Source organism: Camelus bactrianus, chromosome 30 (assembly GCF_048773025.1).
Source record: "Camelus bactrianus isolate YW-2024 breed Bactrian camel chromosome 30, ASM4877302v1, whole genome shotgun sequence".
Lineage (NCBI taxonomy): Eukaryota > Metazoa > Chordata > Mammalia > Artiodactyla > Camelidae > Camelus > Camelus bactrianus.
Genome location: NC_133568.1, coordinates 22303315 through 22322006, shown reverse-complemented (window position 1 = coordinate 22322006; position 18692 = coordinate 22303315). Strand labels below are relative to the sequence as shown.

Here is an 18692-nt window from a genome sequence, read left to right as displayed (position 1 = left end):
ATCAGATTGAGGAAGTTCCCTGCTACTCTTTGATTATAGATAGTTTTTAATCAATAATGGACATTAGATTTTATCATTACCTTTTCTGCATCAATTCAGATGATTGGGTGATTTTTCTTCTTTATTAATATTTTGAAGTATAGTGACTGACTTTCAACATTTGATATGGATTCCTAGGGTAACCAACCCCCACTGGATGTGATTTGTTATCCTGTTGATGTTTAGCTGAATTACTTCTATTGACTGGGGGAGAAGGTAGCTGAATCTGTGTTAAGGTGGGATATTTTTGTGATATTTTACTTTTCTTGTATTTTTTCTCTGGTTTTGGTGTCAAGGTAAAGCTATCCTCATGAAGTGAGTTGGGAATTGTTTCTTTTTTTTAAATATTCTGGGGAAAAACTTGAGAATAATTGGTGTTATCTCTTCTTTATATATTTGATGGAGTTCACCTGTGAAACCATCAGGGCCTGAAATTTGCCTTGTTGGGAAATTTTTTGGCTATAAATTCAGTTTTTATATAGATATAAAACTATTCAGATGTTCCATCTCTTCTTGAGTGAGTCTTAGTTTGTGTTTTTCAAGAAATTGGTGCATCCCTTTAAATTTTTCAGTTTATCAGCAGAGATTTCTCTTACTGCTGTTTTAACATTAGTGGTGACTGTAGTGATGTTCCTTTTTCCTTCCTGAAATTGAATTTAGGTTCTCTCTTTTCTCTTGGTTAGTATTGGTAGAATTTAATTCATATTTTTGAACTTTTCAAACAGCAAGTTTTTACTTTCATTGATTTCCTCTATTTTTCTATTTTTAATTTAATTGCTTTATTTTATTACCATTATTCTACTTGTTGTCTGATTACTTGGAGGTTTATTTGCTTGTTCTTTTTCTTGTTTCATAACTTCAAGTCTTAGTCTATTAGAAAAGAAGTTTCTCAAAGTAATACAAACATTTAGTTTGAATTAATATACATTTAACTCTTAGCACTGCATTAGCTCCATTCCATAAATTTTGATATGTTGTATATTTTATTTTTATTCATTTCAAAATATTTTAATTTTCCTTTTGGGCATTTTCTTTGAATTATAAATAATTTGTAACTATTTTGTTTAATTTATAAATAATTGGGGATTTTAAATCTTTTATTGATCTCCTTCAATTTTATTATAATTAGATAATGTATTTTGTATATACCAATTTTTTAAAATTTTAGTATTTTATGGGATAAAATATGATCTTTGTGAATGCCTTATGTATATTTGAAACAAATGTGTATTCTGTCATTAGGTTAAGTCATTGAAAAATGCAGGTTGTCAGGTTGGTGGGTAATATTTTTTGTAATTTTTTTATCTTCTTATTCTGTGTATTTGTCCTAATAATTATTGAGAGAAGTGTTGAAGATCCCTCCCCCAAATAATTGTAGATTTGAATATTTTTCCTTTCAGTTCTGTAAGTTTTTGCTTCATGTATTTTAAGCTGTCATTGGTAGTATACACATTGGATTCATTATATTTTCTTAAAGAATTGACAGTGGTAATCATTATATAATGACATTTTTTTATTTTTACTTGGAGTATTCTTTGCTCTGAAATACACTTTTTCTAGCTTCAACATAGCTAATTCAGCACTCTTTTGGTAGATAACAGCATGGTATGTCTTTCTCCATCTTTTTACTTTTATCCTATAAATTTCTTTATATTTAAATTAAGTTTTGGGGAGTTAACATGTAGTTGGGTCTCACTTTTTAAATCTAATTTTGTAGTCATCTGACAGTGTGTTTAGAACATCTACAATGGATAAAAGTATTGCTACAATATTGTGTGTTCACATCGCTAAGCAACGCAAACATGGTGATGAATATGTCCCAGCCCCCAGCTTCAAAGAGTGTACGTCCACAGGGAGCTGATCACAGGAACAGAGGAGTATAATGCAAGATGCTGCATGGTCTCAACAGCACATGTAAAAAGCTACCTGGGGACATATGAACAAGGGGAATTACCCCAGTGTTGGGTATTAAATTCCATTGCCCTGTTGGAGTCCGGTCTATTACCGGAGTCTAGGCTAATACTAGTTCTTCAGTTTTAACTGTCCTTGAAAAGATTAAAGGAAAAAAGAAATTTCATTTTATCCTGATGTAGCTTGGGATAATTTCCGTCTCCTCTTTGCTTACTCCCTCACGGGCTCCCTTCCTAATGGGAGTTCACAAAGGAACTGCCGGAGAGACAGGGAAAAATCAAAGAGAAAATGGTATCATAGAAACTAAGCAGGGAGACTATTTTGAGGAAAAAAAGTAACTCCAGTGTTGCATCTATTGATTCTAGAACAACTTTTGTACTGTAACAATATTCTTATGACTTCGAGTTTAAAAGTAGAAAGCTTACCCTGTTTTCCACACTGCTCTGAAGTCAGAATCCCCCACCATTCTGCAGTTTTCCAGAGCGAGCAATTCCTTGACACAAAATGCAGAGTATTGATGACAAGTTGATTATTTTAATAGCCATGTAGAAGGCCGCTCAGTGATTTCTGCATGCTCATTAACATTATTTGCTAATCAATATATTATTCTTTCATTCACAGAAGTTCTTAATGAAAGGACATTTTAAAAATAATATTTGAGTTCACAAAACCTTCATAGATCAAGATATTTACATTTCACAAATGCAACATTAACATAAAAATTCAATCTTCATGTATCTTTCTGTCAGGATAAAAACTCAAAGGAAAAATTGTAACTCTCACAGGAGAGTCAGGCGCTACAGTCTTTGAAGACCTCACATACAGAAATCTATGTGTGCTTATCCCAAACGCCTCATTCATCCCTCCCCCCCTTTGCCTTTGGTAACCATATCAACCATACTTCAATAAAAAAAAAAAAAAAGGAATCAATGTATAGATTGAGCATCGTTTCCCTCTACATAAGAAATACAACGTGAATAGGGTTATTCTTTTTTAACATCTATTTATTTCTGAACACGTTGTGAAAGAAGGAAAAATAAGATGGGCATTTCCAAATGAGGGAAGTTATTTAAACCTTTTGATGTGGAGTGCATCTGTGTAGTCAAGTTCAGAGTTGTGTGCACTGGGAGTGCTAAGCAAGGAGCAGCTAAAAAAGATTTTAAAATAATAACCACATACATATTTATTGCTGAATTGATGAGATGCAAGATAAATTTTTAAAAATATGTATCTTACTGTGGTAGCAACAAACATGTTTAGTCTTCAATGCATAGAATTATTTTCAGAAAATACAGAAGAGTATGGGGAAGGAAGATTGCCCATAATTCTCTCACAGAGAAACGCATAGTATTTGATGTATTTCTTTTGGCTTCTTTCCAGATGTGTCTGTAAGTCTGGAGTGTATACTCATGTAGGACATACTTTTAATAACTGTACCTTCACAGGTACTATTTTAAATTACTTTTCATTTAGTGTAGTACTAGTTTATTTGTTTGTGTGTATAATAAACATTCATATTTAATTGACATTTTATTGCATCTACCATTAGAGCTAGGTTTGTAGCCATTCTACCAGCCTCAGTATTTGTCATTGGACATTTCAAGCTGGTGTGTCTTCCACTCTCTGCTGCTAAAGCTACGTGTGACTGATGAATGCATTCAGAAAGGAACAAAGTCTCAGTTAAAGTCTGTCCTTCAAGGAAAGAATCTTCTTGTATTTTGACGTGTTTTTCCCTGTGTCCCAGGAGTCTCCCCTGTTCATACAGAGTTTAGCAATAAGCCAAGTTTTGGGGGGAGTATAAATTCAGATTGGTGTCTTGTCTATTCTTCAGCTATTGTATTCAAGGTCATAACTTGAGGACCAACACCAGATACCTGGTGGTTTATACTAGGCACTCCCTAAATTTTGTTGACTGACTGGTTGGTCCTTGTCAGTACAACACAGAAGTCTGAGTCTAAAACCAGTGTTCTCATTTCATAGAAATGAGTGGTATTGTATGGAATTTGAAGAATCTTTGATAGCAATGTTAGAGAAAGAGTGTTTTCAATAGACCAGAAGCAAGTAACCTCTTTCACGATTCCTATTCATGATTTAATTGGAAGATTGTTTTAAGATTAGGCAAATTACATGATGAATAGTTACCATTTATAAATGCCATCATAGATGAGCAAAGAATATGCTCTCCTTACAGAAAACAAAGATTCTTCAAACACTGAGAGGTGAGTCAGTCTGCAATTTAGACACTTATCAAATGACAACTTTTAATGTTATACTATATCTAGCTCTATTTAACTAAGAATATATACAACAAATGATTAATATATGGTATCATGGTTCTTTTTGTTAATGTCTTCTAATATCTGCTAGTTGGAGACTTTCCTTACAACTAAAATACTTGGATAAACTTTGAGACAACAAAGCAAAAGAAGGTTGCACATTTATTATTCATTCATAAAGCAGTAATTAGAGAATGATTATTTCTGAACCAGATTTATTAAATTTCACAAAGGTTAATTTCAGGATTTTATTTCATTTAAATACTTGATATAACATTAAAATTGATTCACAATGTATAAAGGACAGAACAAATTTGAATTCAGATAGTCACTACTAATTATCAATCCAAGTGAAGGTGAAATAATTTTTCTTGGAAATTTATCTGGAGTTAGGGTTTTGCTTATAAACACTTAAGTTCTTATTCAGGAACACAAAACACGATGAAAAATAATGTGTATATACATTAAGTATATATGTATTTATAATTTCATTTTATATACATATTTGTTACATATAGAAATGTTTTTGATGAAAACACAGCTTAAGAAACTACTTAAAATATTAAGAGTCCTCAGATAAAACCAATTAATTTTCCTAAGTAATATTGTTTAGAATTTCCAAGTCATTTGTTCAAGGATTTCATGATTATTTTGTTCAAGTCAGACGGCAACAACAGTGTAAGTATTAGGTTAAAACCTCAACTTTTAGAGTTCACTATATCTTTGACTCATTGAAAACGACTTAATTTTTCCGAATCTCAGCTTAACCTTTACCATTAGGGACAAAGGTCAGTCTCCTCCTGGAATTGTGAGAATCAGTTACATTCGTTTTTATATAGTACCAGTAGGTGCAGCCCTTAGTGAGCACTGAAAAATACTTCATTTGAATCAATAAAATATTTTATCATGGCTCACAGAGTTACTCATATTAAGAAAAAGAAATCTCAGAAGTTCTAAACCTAACAAGACTTTAACCTGAGTCAGCTGGCAGAGCTTTGTGCTGAAAGCACAGGTGGCAGAGGAGTAATTAACATCAACAACTTGTGTTCCTCCAGATTGTGAAGCTGAAAGATCACTTACAGAGACACGCGCGTGAAAATAACTTGGTTTACAACCGTGAAATACAAGAAAGCAAACTAGAGCTCAGATGATGATGCGTAAATGATCCTTTTATAAATCCAAATGATGAAACACCCAAGCCAACAACAGAGCTTGGGACTTCCACCAGTATATTTGGTACCCCAGGCCAACAGAGCGCTCTGCTCCTGGCTCAGTTCTCCGCTCTGTAGATTCCACAGCAGGCCCGTCTGTAGCACACTGCATTTTTCTGTTTTTCAGCTTCTCTTGGATTCACTCAACACAGCCATTCATCCCTTCCTCCTTAATATTCTTCTATGACTACTCAAACTCACATACTTGGACCCCAAATTAGCATCTCTCCAGGGTTTTCAAGAAAATCTTATCTTCCTCTTACCCCATGTTTGAATAAAACAGTTCCCCAGTGGGCAATTTGATCCCAAGTATTATCTTCAATTTAATGTTTGAGGAATAGAAGTCCTTTACCATCAGTCTTTTTTTTAAACTATATATTGCATCTATTTGAGAAAAAATAAATTTTTTATTGACATACAGTCAGTTACAATGTGTCAGTTTCTGGTGTACAGCACAATGTCCCAGTCATGCATATACATACACATATTCATTTTCATAATCTTGAGAGAAACTAAATTTTGTTTTATTTCATCAATATTATATAATAAAATATTTTCCAAATAGTAAGAAATAGATAAAATCCTATTACCAAAAAAAAACCTTTTTTTATATACTATGATGAATGTTATTTAAAAAACCACACATATGTAATGAATGGGATATTTTTTGAAAATCCTTTATGAAATTTATCATGATGTAAAATGATAAATGACTCATGTCTATTGGTATTATCTATAGAGTCAACAGATATAATAAAAATTGTTTAACAGAATTTGAGTTTTTTTATGATAAATGAAATAGAGTATTACTAAAAATACTTTCAAAAGTAATTACAAACTCTGTCAATACTAGGGGCATAAGAAACTGATTTGCTTTTCCCAGTAGTTTTTGTTATGGTCGATAGAGGAGAGCCTGAGACAGGGATTCAGGTAAATGTGATTTATCGAAGCGTGGCAGGTTGTGCAGTCCTCACATGTTCTTTCTGAACCTGGTCCATATCTTGTTTCAAGAGTAGGAATCACTTAAGTCAGTTTCCCTTTTCCTTGAACTTGAGTGGGCTTGTGATAGCTCACGAGACCATGGGAGAGGCAGTGCTGTGTGATTTCTGAGGCTGAACCATGAGAAAGCTAGAGCTCCTGCCTGACTCTCACTTAGGAGTCATTCCTTCAGAGTGCTGACTTGACCTTACAAGTAAGAAGCCTCATGCTGGAGGGATTCTGCAAAAAGATGACAGAGATGGGGTAAGAAGTGTGTAATGAGCATCTCTGTTCTAGCTTGGACCTGAGTTTAGCCAGCATCAGCAAGAACCAACCTTCAGATGATGTTAGCTACTCAAGTTAACAGATACACAGAATAGATAAAAGCTGTCCTCACCAAACCCTATCCAAGCTTCAGTTAGTGAGCCAAATAAATGTTACTGTTCTAAAGCCACTCAGGCGGAGGGTACTTGTGACATGGCATTGTAACGTGAAAGCTGCTCTTCTAGCAAAGAAGATGAAGGGGAGAGAACCAGAGATTGCTGAGCAAGAATGAGGTCTCAGATTTGTCTACCCTTAGGCTGATCCAGGTGGGATGACGGCTCTGGAGTATAAACTACACTGCATAGATGTTCCACCTTGAGATGAAGAAGGTAGCCCTTTTTTTTTTTTTTTTACTACTGTAAGACTTAGCCATTGGCTACAGGATACCAGGTGTGAGAGGCCTCTCAGATGAGGTGGCTTTAGCTGGTCAAGGGAAATACTCTGTAGAGAGGGGCTCTGTGAGCCATTAGCAGCCAGTGCTCAGGGATTTGGATCAAACACCAAAAGCATCTGTTATCCCAGGAGACCACAAACTTGAGACAACCCTCAGCAAATCTAATAACAGTGTAAGAGCTATCTCACAGAAATAAATTAGAAAATGTGGATGCATGGCTTAGAGAAAAGAGCCACAGGGTCGCAGGACCAAGATCTGAGATGGACTTACTGTGCAGCTTGAGTAATTTAAACAAGCTCTCCTTTCTTCTGTCATTAAACATCTATTCAGCATCAAAATCTGTCTGAGAATTTCCATCTATGATTCTGCTTATACATTCAGCCATTTATTTGACATCACTGCTTGAGAAGACCTCAAATACTTTCACATCAAACACGCTCAAAATCAGCATGGCGTTCAGGATCTTTCGGTGAAAACTCAGTCCTCTTTGACTGTTCTCTACTTCCAGTTGTGTAAATCAGATGTATAAGAGATTCTTCACACTTGTCCCCTCACCCCATTGCACCGAGATAATTCTCATCTTTCCCCTTCTCCCACGGCAAACTGAATCCCAACTTCTTATCTCTCACCTTGCATAACTTCTTATACTGCTTCCTAGAGCTCCACCTAGGTAATTTCAGATCTGATCATATTTCCAGCATGCTTAGTAGCTTGAAAAGATGTGTCATTAATCTTCTCTGCAGAACTATAATCTTCAGCATGCCTGGCTCACAATGAGCCCGTTTCTTTTACATCCTGTGCCAGATCCAGCTTCCCTTTCTGTGAGCCTGCAGTCCATCTTTCTTGAATTCTTTTTTCCCCAAACCAAATTTGCCCAGAATTCTTAGCATATTTGTTTCTTATTGAGCTTTCAAATATTGAAACACTGGTCAACTTTCTCTCTCTATCGTCAACATAGGATACGTCAAACCTCCGTATCATATCTGCTACTATGTACCAGCCCTTCATAGCATTTTTCAAAGTTGCCACTTTAATAATCTAATTGTGTGATTATTTGATCAATCTTCACTTAGTCCCCTGGGTTGAAAAACAATGAGAGCAGGAGCCAAGTTTGTTTTCGTTTCCTGATGTATTCCCAGCATTTAATACTATTCCTGGCAAATGGTAAACATCCAGTATATATTTGTCAATGAATCAATCGATGAAAATGAGAAAATTTTCTGACTTCAGAGAAATGTACCTGTGGCTGTTACTCTTCTTTGAGAAAATCAAGACCACTTACTTTCGCTGAACTGTCACTTTATGTTCAGAAAATCCTATTAATTACACATGCACTTAATGCTTTTTCATGTGCAAATGGAGAAAACAGAGCTCAAGTGCTTTGCAGTATAGGTTTCTTTGTCTCAAGAATGTATTCACATGCTTTAATATCATAAATTCTAAAAACACTGCAGATGAATATTTGAAAGTACTTAGTAATGTCGGAAATAATTATCAAGTAATCTGTAAAAGCGTGTAATTACTTGGTGCTGACATGGCGCTTGTAATTGCTTGTGGGGGATAAATACTTGAGCACACATGAAAAATGAAAGTATAGAACCTTGGGTTAAAAAGAAACACAGCGGCTGTTTGTTCTCTAAGATGAGTAATGCCGGAAGGGGCAAGGAAGCCCACAACAGACAAGACAACAGGGAAGGAAGAGTAGGAAGGAAAAACTAGGGGAAGAATAGCAGCCAAAACAAGAAAGAAAACACTAACTTTAGGATCTCAGGACCTATGTGTTTTAGAATTTCTGTAATGAAATTAGTTTCTCCCTTACATTTTTGTTTTTGAAAAGACAAAATAGGGGTTTTATTGTCAGAATGAACGTACGATCTACCTGTCCTCTTCAAATACGTGTTGGTATAAATAACATACGGTATTTTTTTTTCACATATTTAAAAACATCAAAACGGTGTATGATAGAAAAAAGCAAACAGACCACACCCAACCTGGTATGCCCCTAGTCGGCTGAAAGAATGTGGCCTGCTGAGAGTCTTAGTTCACGTGAGCTATTCTAAGCGGCTCATTAACACCGGTAACCCAGGAGTGACTCCGGCCCATCCATCAGACAACGTGTGACTAGGCAACAGGGTCTGACCCCTGCTTTTTCTACTTTGGGAGGCGGTGGGAGAATCTTGTTTCTCTATATTCAAAGTCCATGATGCTTGTTTGGTTTAGGGAATGTAATGTGTACTCAACAAATGAAAACAGACGGCAAGCCAGCATCTCTTAAAAAATAAATCTATCTGAAAACTACGGGAGGATTCTGTTCTCTTGGCTTAAGGACATCCCCACATCTCCCGAGTCCGTCATTGCTCACATCCCAAGTCAGCAAGGAGTTCAGTGTGATTTTTTACCTCACTGTAGTAGGCATAACTGAGTGTCATTCTGCTTAACTGGACAGTTGAAAACAGAGCTGTGACAGAACCAAGGTGTATCTTTTAGATGTCAGTCTGGATTTTAGTGATGGTTTCACATTTTCCCCTTACGTTAAACCACTGAGGAAATAGGGATGTTGCAGCCCAGGAAAGAGCATGTATTAGAGGTCAATCCTGACAATAGAGGCTTTCAAAATAATGAGCTGGGATGAATCTTGTGACCTCAGATTATAGCCAGATCCCAGCGCTTTAAATGTTTTAAAATGTAAAGGTCAAAAATTAAAGGGAACTATATATCGCCCAGGGTATGTCAGAAAGGCAGAGCCAATGGGATGTGTGGGAGGGAAAAATCTAATATATGTACACACACACACATAGACACATTTATACACACATACATATATGGAGAGAGAGGGGGGAGATTATCTTATATAAAGAGAGATTTTAGGGAATTGGTTCCTGTGATTGTGGAGGCTGGCAAGTCCACACTGTGCAGGGCAGGCTGGCGGCAGCCTGGAGACCCAGGGAAGAGTGGATTTTGCACCAAGTCCAAATGGAAGCGGGAGGCACCACCTCCTCTTCCTCATGCCTCTTTCTATTTCTGTCTGAAGCTGAGTCCCAGCCACATCATGGAGGGCAATCTGTTGGACTCAAACATTGACTTGAAATGTTTATCTCATCTAAGAAATACCTTCACAGCAATATCCAGACTGGTTTTTGACCTAGTAACTGGGTACCCTGGCCCAGCCGAGGTGACACACAAAATTAACCCTCACACGGCATCCTCCTTAAATTTTTCATGAAATGGAAATACACTATGCTAAGTTGCATGTGTTTTCATCACAGTCTAGAGAGACAGTGTGGTATTTAAGGCCATGAGAAGGTTACCACTTAAAATATCCTCTGATGTTTAGTGTTCCTGTTAGATATCTTTGAGAAACACATAAACAGATTGGGAAATAACAGAAAAAGAAAACTGATTGCTTATGAAATCACTTTAAATTAGTGATGTCCACCATGACAATAATTTTCTTTTTTAAAATTGAGTCCTGGGTAGGGAGTAAGCTGTAAACAAGTGAGGGAAATGATTTAAAAATTAAAAGGAATAAGGAAGACTCATACCCATGATAGTCATACTTAGCACCTGTTACACACGCTTTATGCTTTAGGGCTGGAAATTTAAAATACGTACAGAAATAGCTGAAGTCCCCTTTCACTCTGCCCTTCCCAAAACTCCCACCCTAGGGCGAGTCACGATCTTGTTTGGTTGGATTCTTTCAGTCTGCTTCCTGTATTTTATATCCGTGCATATTTTATTCTTAAATAATACCTTGTTTTGATTTATAGAAATCATAATCTTTCATTATAAACTGTACACGTAGTTGCATAATAACTGAAGAGACTTGGCAATATATTAAGACATAGGTAAAGAAGGTTTCTGTTGGTCTCACAATTAAAACAAATAGTGTGGTTTTCACAATTACACTTAACTTCTCTTACTATTTGTTGAGTTCGTAGATGGCATTGCTCCCCTCCGTAGAGAAACAGTACAATAGGCCCCATTCATTAGTACTGTAAACAGAAAATAAATATGAATGTAGCATTGTGTTAGAATAGAAATGGAAACACACATTGATTATCACGGTAAAATTGTAAAACAAATTATGCATAAAAATTAGACTCTAACAAAGAGGTAATATAATTTTCCTTTTATATTTTTGAATTTTATTTTCAACGACAAGCACCTAACCTAGAGACTGGAAGAAAATAAGAATAACTAGTAGAAAAAAGGATAAAATGTGTAAATCAAAATATGACAAAAATATTTTAAAAATCGTAATTCTGTTTGTATATTTAAAGCACTAATATTTTAGTATAATTATTGAAGAAACTAAAAATATTCTTCTCTTTGCATTGTCTTATTACAGTAAACCTATCTTACCAGATCAATTGATTGATTTAGTATGAAATTTTGACATAGTTTCCAAAGTCATGCAAAATCTAAATATTGTTTAATTGTCACGACTACTTTTACTCATGCTCGAGTCATAGAGCGCCTTCTGCAGATGATGTGGCCGAGGGCACTGGACAGGAACGGGCCGTGTGTCATGGAGGGGTTTTGTGTACATATGAGGGTGTATCACATCACAGCGAGCATATTCTACACCAGACAGCTGGCGTTAAATTCCAGCATCACCGCTTCCTTCTGTGTGCACTTGGGCAAATCACTTTGTCTCTCCGTGCCTCAGTTCCCTCTGTAATATGGGAATGTAATATGGGAATAACCATAGTAGTACCTGGTGAAGGTGAGAATAAAACTAATGTGTGTGAAGTGCTTACAACAGTGCCTGGTGCAAAATAAATCCTATAAAGTGTCAGCTGTTAACATTTCTGAAAAGTAGCATTGCTAAGATTTGTGGTATTTTTTACCAAGTTAAATACATATTCTTCAGCCTGGCACTGAGGTCCATCCACAGCACTGATTCAGCCTAATCTGTTAGACATGCTTATTGTAAATATACCTGTAAATAAACTAATGTTTGTTAGCTTTTATACTAATATATGCTTGAATTACCACCACCACACTGAACTGCAGTTTAGAATTTAAACCTCTACAGAAATTTGCTGCCCATGCTGAAAATCTTTTTAAATTACCCATATATTTAAAAACATGATTAATACACTTCATGCAGTCACCAGTCATGAGAAAAAATTAACAAAATTGAATAGGTATATATGCTTTCTTGTTGAATCGAATCTATATAATGTTCGTGCTTAACTCACAAACTTCATACTTCATGAAACATAACCAGTAAAAACAGGTGCTCTTCACCTCTCCTACCTGTGGAATCATTTCCACTTACAGCGGTAAGCATGGCAAGAGGTTATGCTCATAAAGATTAGACCCCACTCTGCGTGGAGGACCAGGCAGTAAAGGTGGTGGTGCAGGGTGAAGCTGTGCCCAGTGACGTTAAGAGTCAACAGGAAGGATGCAGTTGTTCAGTGACCTCGCACGTTTTGTCACAACATTACCCACTCTCTCATTGCTGGCTATAAATGCATAGGGAAGTGGAAAAATAGTCAAAGCAATGTTTACTAAGAAAGTAAGTTACTAAGTAATTCAACATATTAGAAGACTGAGAACTAGAATGTGTTATTTTTAGTAAAAGCATAAGATTAGGTGAACAGACAACAAGGGTCTACTGTATAGTGCAGGGAACTATAGTCAGTATCTTGCAATAACCCATTAATGGAAAGAATCTGCAAAAGAATGTGTGTGTATGTACATCTGTACCTGCTAGTACGCCTGAAACTAACACAGCATTGTAAATCAACTACAAAAAAAATTAAAAGGATTAGGTGAACAGTTCTTGCTTCCTTCTCATCATATAATTTATACTTGGAGAGCGCTTTCTTTGGATCATTTAAATACTTTGAATATTCCACTTTGTGACCTTATTCTGGCTTGTTAGTTCCGTGTATTTTGCTTTTCTTCCAGTGACTACACCACAGATTAAAAATACATCCTTGATTTATTAAAAAGTCTAATATAATTTAGTTCTGTTACCATTTTCCAGAAAGTGCCATAGTTTCAGAATGCTTTAACTCCATTAGTCACTCTCTCTGGAGTATTCAAAAAAAAAAAAAAAAGTCAAACAACTTTTCATATATAGTGTCCAGTATTCAGTGAAGTATTACCAAGATTACCAGGAAATAAGGCGACGTGACTGAAAACAAAGCAAAAAAACAGACCATTTGACATAACCCATAGGGAGTTTAGATACCAGAATATTCCGGCCAGGTTCTTGAACTGTGTATGGTTTATGTATGCCAGAAATTAGATGACATGGTAAGGAACTACATCAGAGAATTCTATTGTATAAAAAATATTCAATGGAAATTCTAAATGTGATTAGTTCAATAAATAAAACTTGGAGCTGAATGGATGAATCTTAAAGCATTTTAAAATAGAAGGGCAAATTCATGAACTGGAAGATGAGTGCCAAGCTGGGCTTATTCCAACAATACAAATTTGGTTTACCATTTAAAAATCAAATACTGCACGTGGCCACAGGAGTAGATTAACAGGGAAAATATATGCACTTCTTCAGTACATCAAAAAACTGTATCCAGATATCCAATCTTGGATAAAAATCTTAGCAAATTAAGAATGGAAGGCAGTGTGTTCAATATTATAAAAAAGACATATTTGGGAAATAAAATTACAATGGGATCATTCAGTTGTGCTCGACCCTCAATTCTATTTGGCAAAAATATTTAGGTTAGTCCCCAAAATTGCTCTCTTTTAACCCTCTGTAACCAAAATTGAAACTTAATAAGCTTGAGTTGTCTGTGCTGTAGTCCCAAACACTCCATCTGGTGGCTACCTGAGGACCAAAGGTAGGTGGAAAAGATAATTTACCATCATATCTACATCCAAACAAAAAATATATTTATAAACTTCGGAGAGACAGTATCCTTAAATGATATATAAATATCAACATGTTTAAATTTGTTTGACTACATTCAATTTTAAAACTTTCTGTGTAAGCCAAGAAATAAGAGGAAAATTGTAAATTTAACCTATCCGTTGGACAAAGCATTAATATCTAGGTATATTTAAAGAATGCCCACAAATCAGTGAGGAAAACTCAAACAATCAAATTAGAAAATTGGCTAAGAACAAGCTGAGAACAATAATAAGCAATTCCAAATTTGAAAAAAAATGTGAAGGGAAAATAAATACCCATTAATCAGGATAAATCAAATAGAAACAACAAAATAATTCTCACTCATCATTCTTGAAAAATTAAGAAGTCTGACATTATCACTTATTGATGAAGATACAGGGAAATGGACACTTAAATACACTGCTGGTGAAAGAATAAAACGGATCAGACACATTGGAAAACAATTTGGTCTCATAACAAATCAAAACTGTGCACTCCTACTCACTGAAAGTACTGTTTCTCCTTGGGCAAATGGCATAACCTTTTGTCTCAGTTTTCTATTTGTAAAACAGGAATAATACTGGCACTTACAAAATATTATGAGGATAAAATGTAATCTCGTGCCAAGCACTTGAAATATGATGTTGTTATTTTAAGTTTATTATTATAAACTGGGGGAAACTGATACATAAGCACATGAAGACATTGACAAGTAAACATTGCAGGCGCTGAATGCGAACAATTGAGTATAATCTAATTATCCATCAATAGGCTAGTAATACAAATAAGCACTAATCTCATTATTTAAATATTCCTAGATTAATTCAATTAAAAAAAATCTATATAAATGTACCTTAACAGTGCATTGAGACATACATGGTATGAATTGTTTTTGTTGGTAAAAAGGCAGGAAACCCACGTTCAGTATGACACAATCAATGACAAAACCTGGGAAACTGAAGAGATTGATTTCATTCAGGCTGTTGCAGTGGGGAGAGCACGTCAGATAAGATCAGAGTGCCTGGCAGGGCGGTTTTGTCATAGACATTTATAAAGAGTCGACAAGTTACAGATGGAATGATTTACAGTTGGGATTATTTTGTGAGTAGGGGAGGTCTCAGTCAGCTGAACAGGAAATATCTTCTCTTTGTTTAGCTAGTTTCAGAGGGGCAAACAACTCTGAGTTTAACCAATAATAATCAGACAGAGAATAAGAAGTTGGTTGGGGCAAACCAAGTGCAGGAAAAGGGGTGGGTCTGTGTCTCCCCCTGTTAATATTTAAACATTTTAAAAATAGTCAAATAGTCCCATAAAGTGTGCATACACACACGTATCTTCCCCCTCTCCCCCCCCCACACTTAGATTCACATGTGAAATTAGAAAAGAAAGGCTAATGACTTTACACAGAGTGTGTGATAAGATAGACATCTGGGGCAAGGACAAGGGAACATTTCTTGCATTAAATGCCACAGGGGATTTCAGCTTTACGATTTACTTTCTTAATGAAAATAGGAAGTATTCATGACAAAATCTTCACCTTTTTTGGTCTCACCATTGAGAATGTGAACGTCACTATAGCATTATTTTCAAGAGATAAAGGAAAATAAAATAAGTGGAAATAAAAGACAGGGGGAATGAATGTGGAGAAGAAAACAGAGAACAAGAGAAAAAGATGAGCTCAGGAATGTCCGAGTTGCTGACGCGTTATAGGGGAGAGGACTGGACTGTCTCTTGGCTTTGGTGTCATGAAGGACACTGGAATCTTCAGTGCAGGTAAAGGTGACAGAAGGCAGAGTAAAGTGCATTGCAGAGGGAACGGAGGCCCAGCAAGGAGTATCTGAGAGAAAGACCAAGAGAAAGGCAATTAAAAAAAAAAAATGTGGACGCAGGGAATAGTTTCTTGTTTTGTTTGACTTTTGTATTTTCCTGATGAGAAAAACGAGTGGTTTTTCTCAACTTGGGCTGCCTGTCTGGACAGCTGGTGGGTTTTAGGATGCTGATGCCTTCCTTAGCCTGCACGACCTCCTAGAACAAAATCTCATTGACTGGGTGCCTTAGGCAGCAGATACTCATTTTCTTAAAGCTCTGGATGCTGGGAAGTCCAAGATCCAGGTGCAACTCTTTCCAGTTCCAGGTGAGAGCTCTCTACCTAACCTGCAGATGGGATGCCTTCCTGCTGTGTCCTGACATGGCAGAGAGAGAACTCTCGTGTCTTTTCCTCTCCTTGTAAGGGCACCGGCCCTGTCAGACTGCGGCCACAGGATGATGACCTCATTTAACCTTTATCCCTTCCCCACAGGTCCTGTCTCCTCATACAGTCACCTTGGGGGTTAGGGTTTCAACATATGAATTGGCAGGTGGGGGAGGCACAGATATTTAGTGCACAACATACCTCGATCACAAGACAGATCAATTAAACTGGAACGTGAAATCTTCACAAGGACAACTTGACATTTATGCAATGCCTGACACCTGACAACCCCAGTGACATTTGTTAGAGAATGAATGAGATCCTTAGATGGACATTTTGTAGTTAAATTGTTTCCTTGAAAACCGTGTATGATGTGGGTCTTGGTTTGTTTTCTTTGGTTTTATCCACTCTGACGTACTTGATCTTTTAATTTGTGTATTTAGGCCATTCACAGTTAGTGGTTACTGATGTAGTTGAGTTGATCTCTGCCATATTTGTACTTCTTCCTTTTCTTGTGCTTGTTCTTTGTTTCTCCTTTATTTATACCTTCACTGGTTTTAATTGAGCATTTTATGTGATTCCCTCTTTTAGCATAGCAGTTACACTTCTTTGGAAACATTTTAGTGGTTCCCTGGAATTTGCAATACCTATTTAAACGTAACTGAAATTCAAGTTCAGCTAACACTGTGCTGCCTCACGTATGGTCCTGGTAATTTATAACAGAATATTCCCAGCTCCTCTTTCCTGTCCCTTAGGACACTGATGTCATTTACTTCAATCATCTGCATACTGTAATCACCCAGCACATTGGTACTATTATTATTTTACCCTCCTATGTGTTAGATCAGTGAAGAGAGAGAAACATTTTGTTTTCCATCTCAGCCACTTCTCTTTTCTTTATGGAGATCCAGGTTTTTGACCTAACTCATTTTCCTTCTGCCTAAAAATCTGTGTTTCAAACACAGCAGTTCTTTTTTTTTTTTTTTAACATTTTTTATTGATTTATAATCATTTTACAATGTTGTGTCAAATTCCAGTGTAGAGCACAATTTTTCAGTTATACATGAACATATGTATATTCATTGTCACATTTTTTTTCTCTGTGAGCTACCATAAGATCTTTAAAATACAGAACACTTCATGAATTTGCGTGTCCTCCTTGCGCAGGGGCCATGCTAATCTTCTCTGTATTGTTCCAATTTTAGTACGTGTGCTGCTGAAGCGAGCACCACAGCAGTTCTGTGGTGATGAATTTCCTCAGTTTTTGTCTTTGAGTCATTTCTCTTTCATTTAAAAATTTTTTTATTGAACTGTAGTCAGTTTACAATATTGTGTTAATTTCTGGTGTACAGCATAGTGATTCAGTTACACACACACACACATATATATATTCTTTTTCATATTCTTTTTCATTATAGTCTATTACAAGGTATTGAATATAGTTCCCTGTGCTGTACAGTAGGTCCTTGTTGTTTATCTATTTTATATATAGTGGTTAGTTTCTGCAAATCTCCAACTCCCAATTTATCCTTCCACTCCTCCTTTCCCCACTGGTAACGACAAGTTTGTCTTCTGTCTGTGAATCTGTTTCTGTTGTGCAAATAAGTTCATTTGTCTCATTTGTTAGAATCCACATACGTGATATCGTATGGTACTTTTCTTTGTCTTTCTGGCTTACTTCACTTCATATGACAGTATCCTTCTAGCCCTTTGAGAGAAGGTAAGGGTTTCCTTAGCTCAGTCCTGTGGTGATGCCCACAGGACGAGGCACCCCTCCTAGATAGGTTTCTTTTTGTCATCCCCTTCTAGTCCACACTCAGCCTCTAGCAATTTGTCAAAATGAGCACTTGAGCATTTCCACTCCTTTATGGCCCAGTGGCTTCTGCTCCAGATAAGCTGATCTTGGCTGGGATTCTCTGGCTTTGCCTGCTTCTCCAGGTCTCAGTGGGGGTGGTTTGCCCTATGACCTCTGTTTTCAAATAGGTAAACAGGTTTCAAAAGGAGAGCTTCCTTTTATATGGAAGCTGTGACATCATGGCTGTGACAAATAATGCAAGGAGTGAACTCTAGGGCTGATAACGTTTGATTGGAAGAAGATGCAGGAAAAGGCAGGAGCACAGACAAGAGGCAGACACGGTCATCCTGCAGTCAGCGCCCTGGGCCCCAGGAGCAGCGTGATGACCTGGGGCTGGGGTTAGAGGTGGGCAGAGAAGAAGAGGGGCAGTGGAAGCAGGGAGGTAGAGTATTGCAAAAGGAAAAGATAATGAACTTGGAGTTGTGCTAAGATTTGACAACAGCTATCTTATTTTGATTCTAGCACGATACCTTAGAATCATCCAGGCACTTTTATGCAACATTATTTTTTTCTCATCTGCTACCTAAAACACAGCTGCCTTGCTATTGAGTCTGTAAGTTCTTAAGCTTGTTTCTTTGATTAATATACAATTTTGATTATTCCCTGGCCCATTTCCCCAACCCGTTTGTATAAATACTTGCT

At 36.4% G+C, this 18692-nt stretch overlaps 1 non-coding gene across 1 annotated transcript; it reads right to left on the bottom strand.

The window, feature by feature from the left end:
• Positions 1-17317: 17317 nt before the first annotated feature.
• LOC123614558 (U6 spliceosomal RNA) lies at positions 17318-17424 on the bottom strand. Its single transcript, XR_006721994.1, has one exon. It is a non-coding gene; the product is annotated as a U6 spliceosomal RNA (small nuclear RNA).
• Positions 17425-18692: the final 1268 nt, after the last annotated feature.